This window comes from Herpailurus yagouaroundi, unplaced genomic scaffold (assembly GCF_014898765.1).
Source record: "Herpailurus yagouaroundi ecotype Mexico unplaced genomic scaffold, PumYag 159, whole genome shotgun sequence".
NCBI classification, from domain to species: Eukaryota; Metazoa; Chordata; class Mammalia; order Carnivora; family Felidae; genus Herpailurus; species Herpailurus yagouaroundi.
The window spans coordinates 79126772-79139101 of NW_024412400.1; the positions used below are offsets into that span (position 1 = coordinate 79126772).

General features: G+C 45.6%; 1 long non-coding RNA gene across 1 annotated transcript; it reads right to left on the reverse strand.

Moving 5' to 3' along the window:
• Positions 1 to 10101: 10101 nt before the first annotated feature.
• LOC121033374 (uncharacterized) lies at positions 10102 to 11665 on the reverse strand. Its single transcript, XR_005791860.1, has 2 exons — positions 11529 to 11665; positions 10102 to 10853 (listed from the first exon to the last, which is right to left on the reverse strand). It is a non-coding gene; the product is annotated as an uncharacterized LOC121033374 (long non-coding RNA).
• Between the last annotated feature and the right edge of the window lie 665 nt (positions 11666 to 12330).

Here is a 12330-nt window from a genome sequence, read left to right on the forward strand (position 1 = left end):
CTTAACAGGACCTATTAAAATAGGATTCGCTCCCAAGGACAAACATCAGTTTTGTGTGCGAGTGTGCGTGTGTGTGTGCAGGCACGTGTTAAGTATGTCTGTGAAGGTCCTGGGAGTGATTCAGGTAAAATGGGTTTTACTCAATTAAAAATGGAATCAATTGCTCACTTAGAAGTGGAGTCAATGGAAGCTCCATTATTAAATGGAAAGTGTTTTACTTCTCTTTCTCTCAGTCTTGATCCCTGCTGGAATCATGACAGTTTGTGTCCCAGCCTGTCAAGTCAGTGGTTCCCACTCCCAACCAAAGACACATACACATCATTCTGAAGGGACGTCCACCTGCCAGTGGTGATTCTCCCCTAAGGACACACAGACAAGGTCTAATTCATGTTTTATGAGAGGCTTTCACATATTTCAAGCTAATTACCATGTCTGTCACAAGTCTGTTCTCTTAGATAGACTTTCAGGCTGGTTTAATGAAATGTCATCTGAAAAATGTCACTTCACCAATGCAAAAAAAAAAAAAAAAAAAAAAGAAAACATTCGTACTCACACCTACTATTTTGATTCCAGATGTTTCAGTCGTGCATCCAATAGGAATCCAAATGGTTGGACACACGATGTGGATAACATATGGGATATTGAACATAAACTGTTAAGTCATCAACCTGCTTCTATTTCTTTTCTTTTGTGTCCAGTACTGAGTCAAACAAAGACAAGGAGAAAAGAAGGCTCTGGAAGCAGATTCTATGTTCAACCTAATAATTATTTTCCCTAACTAGACAAGTCCTACAAAACTACTTGATAAATATTTAATATAATAGCCAGTAGTATTTAGTAATCACCTGCTATATATCAGTCACTGTGCATCAGACTTCTAGAAAGCCCTTGGTAAAGGCCTATTGGGTGAACACTAAGTATTGCTTAATACATACAATTTTGTGAAGTAGAAACTATCCCCATTTTCTAGAGGAGGACAATGGAATTTGGGAAGGTAAAGTGAGTGGGCCCAAGTTTTATAATTAGAAAGTGTAGAATCCAGATCCTTCTTCTCACTGAACTCAGGGCACCCCTATCCTGGGCACTGATTGGCAGGGGAGGTTTGGGTGATTTTTCCTTGGTGTCTTCCTCTACATCTGAGGAGGAAAAGTCAAGGCTGAATTCAGGGAGCGGAGGAACACTGGGCTGGTCGAAGAAACAACGACGGGGGCGGGGCGTACTTAATAGCCAAGATGAGGAGAGAAGAATGTGTTGGGGTGCTTGGCACGTACTGAGTAGACCAGTCCAGCTGGGTGTGGGAGGACTCATTTGAGGGTGTATCGGAGGTTGGTTTTGAATTCTGTGTTAGTTTGATGAGAGTCTTTGAAATAGTTTGACCATGGAGAGCTTTAAATAACAAATTAAGAAGGCTTGTTACTATGGATTGGTCAAGGCCAAGAGCACTGACTGGTCTTGTTTATAGAGATGTAAGCCTGTTCAGGGAAAATTCCTTCTTGGTGACGTTTGGCAAGTTATGGGCAGGCCTTTCCTCCCCTTTGGAATGGGAAGCTGTGTGATTCAGATTTAGGTTTGAGAATAGGACACAAGGTAAGTCTCTTGATCTGTTTCTTTGTCACTAGAATGTGGAAAAAAAATAAGAGTTTGTCATGTGATACCTGTCATATATTTTCCTTGGAAGTCCCTAAAAATGTTCAACAACAGAATTCAAGATTTAGGATCAGTTCTTAGGATCAGTTCTTAGGATCAGTTCATTCTTAATCTTTCCTTCAACCCAAGTCCAACAAGAGGAAGCCAATGAATTTATTCACTCAACAAATATGTGAAGAGAAACTACATGTGCTACGTAGTGGGTCAAAGCTCAAAAAATCAGGGGGTGGACAAACCAGATATAATTCCTGTCCTCAAATAATTTATAGTCTCTGTTCTGAGCTAATCATCCTATAACGTTATTGTGCAGCATTACAGTGTTAGAGGGTGATGAGATATTACTGAATTCAAAATGTCCAGCAAAGGGAAAAGATACTTGACCACGTAGTGATCTCCCTGACTCTGGAGGTGATTCCTGCACTAAGTAGGAACTGGACTTAAATTTCTACTAAAATATCTTCCCAACATGGGAATAGAAAAACCTAGAATTCATGTTTCTAAGTACATGCATCTGCGCCTGGGATGGGGCCGTGCAGGATGGGACTGAAAAGGAGTAAAAAACGGAGTGGGGAGATATTTTTCTTCCTTCCCCTGGAGGAAAACCAATGTGGGATGGAGCAACCGTAGGCCAAGTCCTCTCAGGCGAGCTGAACAACACAAAGAAGGGTCAGAGTTCTTCCACAACCAAGGGAGAATCACCCTCCAGGTTTAGCCTGATTCCAAAGTCAAGAAAGCTGAGATTGGTTTCCTTTTGAAACCAGGAGACTCAGCCCAGGAGAAAATGTAGATTCATTTTTGATCTTAAGAAGTTCACCATCAGGAGGCCGGTGCAAAGATGAATTTGAGGTCATCAGCTGATTTCTTGGCTTATGCCTGTAATGGCAGCATGCAGGTGCACTGGTCCCTTCTCGAAGTCTCGCGAGATTATTTTATGTAAACTGTCTGGGCCTCAGTTTTCCCGTTCGTTTCATGATACTGATGATATTGTTTGCGGGGCACCATATGAACTAAATGACTCCACTCGAGCAGTTGGCCAAACATAGTAGCTGGCACCTGGCTAAAACCCAGTACTTGCCTCATTCCATCACATCTGGAATTGAAATACAGCTTTAACAAAGTACACATTTTGTGAGAGAGGTTTGGTAAGCAAGATAGGAAAGTATTCATTATTAACATTTTCTCCCGTCAGGTCCTCAGCTCCTTAAGGTATTCATTCCAACACTGGTGGGAGGGAGCTCAAATGAGGCAGCGCCTGGGAAAGCCCTTTGCAAACTCTTCAGTACCCTCCTCACAGCGGGGACCCTCTCGGACCTGAGGGGCCCTACTCACTGGCTTTGCAGCAAGGTTGCTGGTGTCATGAGGCCAGCATCACTGCGTGGAGGAAGCCTTCGTTATTAGCCCCACGGGCCTGCTAATGATGACCACAGGCAAAGCAGCGGTGAGGAGGTTTTCCATTGTCGTGCCTTTTCCTAACCCCACTTTGGGCCACCTCTGGCTGCTGTGCCTCTGGGTGCCTGGGGCCCAGAGGCCGGTAATAAACAAGACCACTCTTGGGGAGCTTCCACTCATCTCCAGCCAGCGTGACTCTGACTTCCCAAGAGAAGATAAATGACGGATAAGCCCATGGAGAGGGAGAGAGACACTTGTCATTACCAACCCGGGGCGGACAACAGAGGGCTGGGCAGAAAGGCAGGAAGCAAATGGCACTGCTGCCCCTGTAGCTGCTGCCCCTCTGAATGTTTCCTGGTCGCAGCATGGGGCAGGGTGGTGACGATCTGTCTCACCGAAGAGCTCTCCGGAGGTGATTCCAGGGGCCCTTCTTGGAGGAGCAGAGGCAGATCCTGCCAGAGTTTGCTGATACCACCGACTCCATCGAGGGTGCCTTCTTGACTAGAGCCTTGAGGCTGGAGCTCGGCCTCCATTTAAGTGTAAACCTGCAGGAGAAGCCATCTCTAAATGGACTCATTTCAGCTTCCCCACGCTTAACACGTGCGCGCGCACGCACTTGTCTTTCTGTTTTTCTTCTAGGGCACTAAATGATTCTCAAATTTCAGTGTACATTAAAACCACCTGAAGAACTTCTAAGTGTGCAGGAACCACCCCTCCACCATCACCACCGCTACACCCCACAGACCTATGGGAATCAGGGGATCTGTGTTTTAAGCAGTTTTCCAGGTGATTCCTACATAGACGGGTCTTTTTAGAAAAATTTTAAAGTTTATTTATTTTGAGAGAAAGAGAGAGAGAGAGCAGGGGAGGGACAGAGAGAGAGGTAGAGAAAGAGAATCCCAACCAGGCTCCGTGCTGTCAGCACAGAACCTGACGTGGGGCTCGAACTTATGAGCCATGAGATCATGCCCTGAGCCGAAACCAACAGTGGGACGCTTAACTGACCCAGGCGCCCCTCTACGTAGATGATTCTTGCATCTCAAAAGTGACATCCTATTCTGGGGGTTCAACATTCGATACAGAACCGATCGTATAGTGTGTTAAGACCACAAAAGACTTCAAGGTTATCTAGAACAACCTTTCATTCCACAAAGGACACAGTACCATATAGTGGATAAAGGCATAGACTCTAGCAAACTGTCAGAATTCAAATCCTGGCTCGGCCTCTTACAAGCTGTCTGATTTGGGTACAATCATAGGTATAATCAAGATACCTAAATTCTCTATGCTTTTTCCATCTATGAAAGGGAGAGAATATAAAATAGGATTATACCTACATTACAAGAAGTTTCGTGAGGTTTAGGTCAATTAATATAGGGAAATCGTTGAGAAGGGAAATCATCATAGTCAGCATTCAGTAGATAGTATTTGTATCATTCAGGATTCAGAGAAGCAGAACTGCTTTGCGTGGGATAGAATAAGAAATAGATTGCAAGGATTAGGCCATATGCAATTGTGGGAGCTGCTTATGATGACTATTTACGTCTATAATGTCTGCCTTTGGTGTTGGGCCTGAAGTCTGCAGGGCTAGACATAGAGAAGGAAATAGACATAAAGTACGGATACCAAGAACAGACGAGAATCTGTAATATTTAGCTGGGAGGGGATCTGTCTCTCCCCTCCTTCAATCTCAATGATGCTGCTGACCCACAAGATGAGCTGACTCCCCGCATCACAGAGTAGCACCTACACCTGACCCGTGATTCAGAGGCGTTGAAGGAGAGAGCATCTTCGGTGCCGGAGGAGCCGAGGGCCCATCTGTACCTCATGGCCATCAGGTAAGCTGTTAGACTGGTGACGATGTGCATGAACTGAAGCCATGCCTGCCCTCACCGACTTTCAGAGTACAAAAAGGATGAACTGTCTCCCCTTCATGTCCCCCTTCCAAAGCTCACGTGACCCTGATTTGGAACACTAACTTGCGGCCAACTCTAACGTGAAACCATACAGAGAAGGGAATTGTAGGATTTATAGTTCCAGCTTAGCTAAGTGGATATAGTGCAAGACCGCCATCAGAACACTGCAACAGAGAGGGAAAGTAATTTATTCGAAGTCACGCAACAAATTTGTAGGAGAAGATTGACAAGGGGCTGGACCTATTGTTTTCTGTTCATGCTATTCAAGCCTCCTGGTTATCACAATGATCTTAAGAGGGTATCCATCTGAATGGTCTCTGGACCCACAGACAGAAGCCCCAAGGGGTGATGGATCTACTTCAATAATACATTAACCGAGGACCTTCTAGGTGTCAGATACTCGGCCCCTGGGCAGGTAGGAGTCCTTACTCTCAACCTGCTCACAGGGAAGACAACTGCATCAGTAAGTACGATAAAGGCTAGAGAGACACATGCTGCAAAAGAGGGACAGTGGCCGCGTTTGGATAGAGCTTGATGGAAAGTGGGTTATCAGGATAATGTCCGGGCCTTTTTCCTAATAGCCAAAATTCATCATGTCCAACTCTTACTTCTGCGCTCTAATCCCTCGGTACTCCACCCTGGGAAGGTAGGGTTTATGGGTTTTCTGGAACTGAGGGTTTCCCAGGATGCAGGACTTCCAGTGCTGAAACTGGAAAGTCTCTGGCAAATGGGGGTAAGTTGGTCACCTTAAGGCCGAACAAAATAGAGTTAGTTTCTGAAGGGAAAGAGCAAGTAAGTAAAGCCAGCTAAGTAGAGTATAATACTCTCTTGGCTATTATGGGGGACTTAAAAAAAAAAAAAAAAGGACCAAACCTGCAGCACTCAGTCCCACAAGCCCAGAACCACTCACAAACAATAAAGAAGTCAAAGGAAGCAGGACCCTCCAGTCACCCTCAACTTTCTTCAAAAGTTCCTGAACTATTCCACTCGGGTTCCCAAATCCTCTCACCTCCTTTTTGTTCTCCCAGAGGCTTTCAAAGACCACTGGACTTGGTTTTTGTGGAGTCTCTGTGGCTTTTACTTTGGGTCTTTCACTGACTTTGGCTTCACTGTCGCCTTTGTGATCCTTTCCAATCAAGAAGAACGAAAAGAGGACACTCCCACTCAAAACACCCAGCACTGCCAAGACGGAAAGACCCTGAGCAGAAAAGAAGGTACTGGAGTTCATGTTTGGTTGCCAGTGCTGACACGGTCACTCAAGGAATTCTCCAGCTCTTTGGATGGAAAGTTTGAAATAATCAGGGGTGCCTATCAGGACCTTTAACTTCCACTATACAAACCTCATATCAGATGAATCACCTTCCGGATCTACCAACCAGGGTCTTTGTTTGGCTTGCACAACTAAAATTAGCAGCTCATTCATAATCCATAACGGCTGGGGAATTATCTCATACACATGGGACAAAGGAGAGGGATCCGAAGAGGGGCCTCTTCCCTAAGTCTCATCCATGAGATTCTTCTTGTTAAAGAGGCACTCTCAAGCGTCCAATTTGCCGCAATTATAGCAATCAAAACAGCATTCATCCTCCTTCCGCACCTGACGAGCCAACTCATGCATTCTCCCCGACAGTGGTGGGGAGGATGCTAATGCAGCTCCCATCCCCCTGGTTCCAGCTATAGCCATCACTGCCGCCCCTACTCCCACCCTCGCAGCTGGAGTTGGTTCACAGGCCAAGGGGCTCGGTCATGTCGACGCCCCATGGTAGACCTGTAGCTGCCCCGACCCACATGGGCTCACTGGTTCTCCAGGGAAAGAGGGCAATTAGCTTTTGATATTGGCTTATGTATCTCTACCCCCAAAGGCTGGATGCAAAAGAACTGATTAGAGGCAACCTCTTCCATTTTGTAAGTTTCTAAGGCTGATAAAGAAGTTCCTGCTGTGAGAACAGGTGCAGGTGTAGCACTATGGAGAAGCCGGGGCTTGTCTGATTGCTTCTTTGTGCCAGCCTCCCTGGCATTTGAATGGGCGCTTTGTGAGCACACAGTCTCCCCAGATTGCAGGAACCGGCTGCTGCTGGTGGTGGGTGGTGGGTGGGGGGTTCTGTTGATTAAAGGCCCATTAACAGAGCACGAATAACTCTCAACTTCCTCCTCTCACCTGCTTCTTTGTTTTCATCTAACGGCTTTCGGGAGAGCTGAAAATGTTATTAAATTATTCCAACCCCCATGATGCTGCCATTATGAGTCCTGCCAGAGCACGCCTTCCCCAGCAAGGTACCTGTAAACATTCTTGTGAACCACTCCCGGGCTTACCAATAGATGATGTAAGAAGTCTGCAGCTACTCTAGTCAGGCTGGCTTTGAATCATCTGCATGCACACCAACCCTGTGTTCCTCCCTGGAAGCACTGGCTACCCCACCATTGACACACTTCCATGGACCTTCAAGGTCATTGACCACAGTCCTAAGGTTGTTACTCACTATGTTTCCCTCGGTCCCTGCCGAGAGTCTTTGGGAAACAATACACACATCTTTGTTGTTATTAAGGATGATTTTCAAGCCCAGTGGAACATTCTCTCCCCTTTTCTCAGTGTCCTCATCTTTAAGTGGGGATAACGGGGATAACGAGAACACCAAAGCACTATTATGGGTCCCAAATGAGATCGTGTTTGCAGAATACCTAACGTTCAATTGTGTGCTCAATTCTTTTTTTCCCGTCATGTCAGCCGATCAGTTATTTTTACTAACCTCCACTGGAATGTCCTGCTGTCCCTCAATCTGATGAAAAGTTATCCTAGAGCTGGGCGCTTCTAGATTTTCCATTTGTCCACACAATCTACCAGGCATCTCGAATGCAGAAAGAGCCAGGAGTCTCCGACTGGAGTGTTGGTGCTGCCCACTGTACCCCGTTCCTCTCTCTGGTTGTCTTTCAATCGTCCTTTTGTCTCTTCTGGGTCCTTACTCTTCCTTTCCTCCTTAAATACCCTGCCCTCTTGGGGCGCCTGGGTGGCGCAGTCGGTTAAGCGTCCGACTTCAGCCAGGTCACGATCTCGCGGTCCATGGGTTCGAGCCCCGCGTCGGGCTCTGGGCTGATGGCTCAGAGCCTGGAGCCTGTTTCTGATTCTGTGTCTCCCTCTCTCTCTGCCCCTCCCCCCGTTCATGCTCTGTCTCTCTCTGTCCCAAAAATAAATAAACGTTGAAAAAAAAAATTTATAAAAAAAAAAAAATACCCTGCCCTCTTATCTTGGCCTTGCGCTATGGCAGTCGCACTCCTTCAGTTTAAAGCGATGTCCCACCTTGCATGAATCTCTTCCCTGGTAGACCCAGCCCACAGGGACCTCTTTTCCAGATTGCTAATCCCTTCACAGTAGCATCACCAAGCCTAGCGAGTAATTGCTTCCCAAAAGCCTCACATGAATGTAGAAAAAATGCGGTCTTCTTGACCGTTTTGCAAAACTCCTTCCCTTGCTGTGCTGTCTATATCTACGCAGCACTTTAAGCCAGAGGCTGGCAATCAGTGGCTCCATGGCTGAATCTGCCCTGCTTTCTCTTTTTGTCTGGCCTAGAGCTAAGACTGTTTATTTTCTTTAAATGGCTGGAAAATGAAAAGAGGAATAATGTCTCATGGCATATGAAAATTATAGGAAGTTTAAATTTCAGCATCTGCAAACAAAGTTTTATCAGAACACAGCTGTACCCATGTTTTTATGTATTGTCTGCAATTGCCTTCAGACTACAGTGGCAGAGTATGAACTATTTGCTCTCCGCCCTTCACAGAGAAAGGCTGCTGACCCTTGCCTTAACGTGTACAAAACCCTTCACATTTGCTCATTCATTCGGTCCTCATATTAGGCCTGTGGTAACATCTCCATTCTCAGAAGCTCAGAAAAGTTGAAGCCGTTCGCCCGAGCCGGCAACCCGTTGTCCCCAACCCGTTGTCCCAACCACACCTACCCCTGTACTATTCTTCATGCCAGGCATCATGGAGGTAACTCTTTGGCCTGTAATCCATTCTCTCTCACATGCCTCACTTAGCATCTCCAAGGTGCTCCCTCAGGAAATCTGGGTGTGTGGAAACGTGAGCTTGCATCAGTGGCTCCCCAGACGGCTCTGAAATGGGGTGCAGTTGTTAGCAAATGAAACTCATCAATAACTAGTAAATGGCCTCTGGTCTTGGGTGGTGCGGGAGCTGGGTGAACTGTGTCCGGCCAATCGTAACGCCTTCCTCAGCTGACTCTAGTAAGGCTTAATTAGGAGGAGGTGACATGTTGCTGGTGACCACCAATGGGCAGCAAAGTGTACAAATGAGCAGATGGAGATCCTGTCCCCCATCCAACCATTCTGAGGCAGCTGACTGCCTGCCCAACCCCCCTCCCAAATCTCCTGCTGTCCTCCCTCTTCTCCTGAGCTCCTGGGCTCACGGGCTGTCTTTAGTTTCTCCCTCACTGGTCCTTGGTTTTGGGCCATACTCTTTCCTTAGGGATCTATCTTATGCTTTCCCAGGGGTTGGGTGACGTAGGGTGCATTACTTGCCCTCACTGAACACATCTGTTGAATGAGGATAATACCTTTATATTCAGCATAGTTGTGATGATCAGGCATGAAAATTTATGTAAAGTACACTTTGCACGGTGCCTGATCTATTGACCAGACTCAGTAAGTGATAGCACAGCAGTGTCTTCCTTTGGAGTCTCAACAAAGTTAGGAACAAGCCTTTTCTTAGGAGTCTGTTTCTTCTCCCCAGAGCTTTCTGACATGGGTATAACCCTCCCTCTCTCACTTCCCCCCCAGTCCTCAAGTTCCCCAACATTTTCTCATGGCTCCTTTGATAGGAAAGCCAGCAATGTCTGTTGATATGACTCCTGTCCTGGAGAGGGAGTGGTAGTTCTGAACCAGAGCTGAAGCCTCTCACTGGGAATGCCAGGTTCCAAGGATGCCCTCCATGGCCACAGGGGACACTGACCAGGCCTGGCCCCCTCCCAGAAACCAGGATTTCCAGGCTCTCATTGGAAGGTTCCTTCCAAAGCCTTTCTGGTGTACCCATGAGTAGAGTCAAAACGAACTACTACCTTTGTAGAGACTTCCATTTCAGTAACAGCTACTGGACTAGTCAGAATTCTCCAGAAAAACAGAACCTACAAGGCGATATGTATATACAGAGAAACAGATTTATTAAAAGGAATTGGCTTACACGGTTATGGAGCCTGGTGAGTCCAAATTCTGCCTGTCGACAAGCAGTTTCAGGATCCAGAAGAGCTGATGGTACAGACGAACTCTGAAGGTAGTTTGACAGAATTCTCTCTTGCTCCAGGAGACTGGTCTTTTTGTGCTAGTCACGCTCTCAACTGCTTACTCAACGTTCACTGATTAAATGTAAAACTCATCCAAAAACATCCGCCAAGTTGATATAATATTAACCACTACAGATAATGGGCATAAATACTCTTTCCATTGTCTTTCTTGGACAATTCCTATTTTGTTTGTCTTTCTAAACAAGTATATTTTAGGAGGGAGAGCAGTTGGAGGGCCACGTGATGTTACTTCCTCTATCCAGAGTGGTCAAATAAGAGTAATACATATACCCTCCTAGGGGGGGGTAAAACTCTCTCAACTGTTGAAAGCACTTTTCAGTCACACTCTCACTGGTGTGGGCCAGGCGTCAACGGGTCAAATATGGCTCATTTTTCAGAGAGGGAAACTGAGGCTTGGTTGAAAGAGGAAGCTTGACCAAGGTTGTCTTACACAGTACATTTGTTGGTGATACAGGACAGCTGAGTAGGTACCCTGGAAGCCAGCCCAGAGTTTTCCCACTCCTTACCTAACGTTGGTACAGTTGGCATGTCATGAAGCCAAAATTTGAGCAATTGCTTCAAGTGGGTTTGAGATCCTTTCAATCAAGGGCCTGTAAGGAAAAATTGTGAAAGCCTTTAATATTTAGTAGTTGTCCTGATTAGCTCATCCACCTAGGTTAGCTCTGATTCCTCTTGTCTTTGACTCAGCTGTTTTACAGCTCTGTACCGATAGAAATTAAGCTGCAGAAAATGGACAGGAACGCAAATAATTCCGGTCCACAGAAATGCAAATTGAGCCTAATGGGATGCGATCGATTATTGTGAGCGCTTTTGCGTCTCTTTGTCAATTCATTTCAGCTTTCTGTATTTGACTAAAAGTATGTGACCCCGTGAATTTGTATTTGAATTCACTGCAACGTCCACTGGCTTCCTCATCAATTCCTGAGGCAAATAAAATCTTCGGCATATATTCATTTTCTATCTGTAAGAGCGTCATGATTATATCCTCTTTTAAAACGCATCACTTAATAAGTCAGTGTAAACCCTACATACACCTCGTCCGGCCACACTGCTCTGTGTTCCCACACCTCACCAAAAGAATAAATGCAAGTTTCTGTGAGCTTCGGAGCGTTCTGGGGAATTATGTGCTTTACAAAGCACCTCCACCTTTTATCATCGCTTTTGATTCCTCCAGTCCACCTGGGAGAGCAGATACCATTCCTAATTCACAAATAGAGAAAATGAAGTCCAGAGAAAAAACACGTTTTATTAAACCAAGATCTTACAGCTTTACGAGGCAGAGCCAGGACGTCAGCCTGGCTTCTCCTAGTCCTCTGCTCATCCTCTTCATAAAGCCACGTCTTCTATTTTGATAAGAAATGCTGTGGACTCAGCCTGGCAACTGGATCCCCGTGAGGGAGAGCTGCTGTTTCAGAAAAAAAAAAAAAAAAAAAAAAAAAAAAAAGAGCCAAGAATTTGGATATAACCGAAGTTCTGAGAAGTCACAGGTCCATCCCCAGGGATGCTGGTCAGAGTCCTTTTTCATTTTTCCCCTGGAGCACAAAAGCTAGTTTTACATTTTAATGGATTTAATTACTGCATGGAGATCTGAACAGATAGAAAAGGAACAGGCAGGGAGGACACAGTGATGGTCTATTGAGCAGCATTTGAATTAATTTGGAGTTTTCATCCCTATGATTAGTGTGGTTATTAGTGTTAATACTCGGAGTTCATGTTAGCAGGGTGTTATTGCGAGTTTGAAGCATTAAAAGAAGCCTGATTTCCTAGTATTTGTTTGTTTACTTATTAATCAGTCCATTCATAATTGCTATGGTGCTGACATACAAAACGGCTCCTGCGTTCAACTTCTCAGCTTGACTTAATAAAGGATAATATTGGGTCCCATTTAGTCAGTGTTTAATGCTAATAGATTGTCCTTGTTTATTTTGGTCACTTCCCCACTGTGGGCATTCTCTCTTTTGTCCTCAGACCACCGTGGAGACTCAGATAAAGCCTCAGAGCTCCCAGAAAGAGTCTAAGTTAGGGTTTGCGATACCAGATTTCTGTTGACTTGAGCTCCTGGGATGG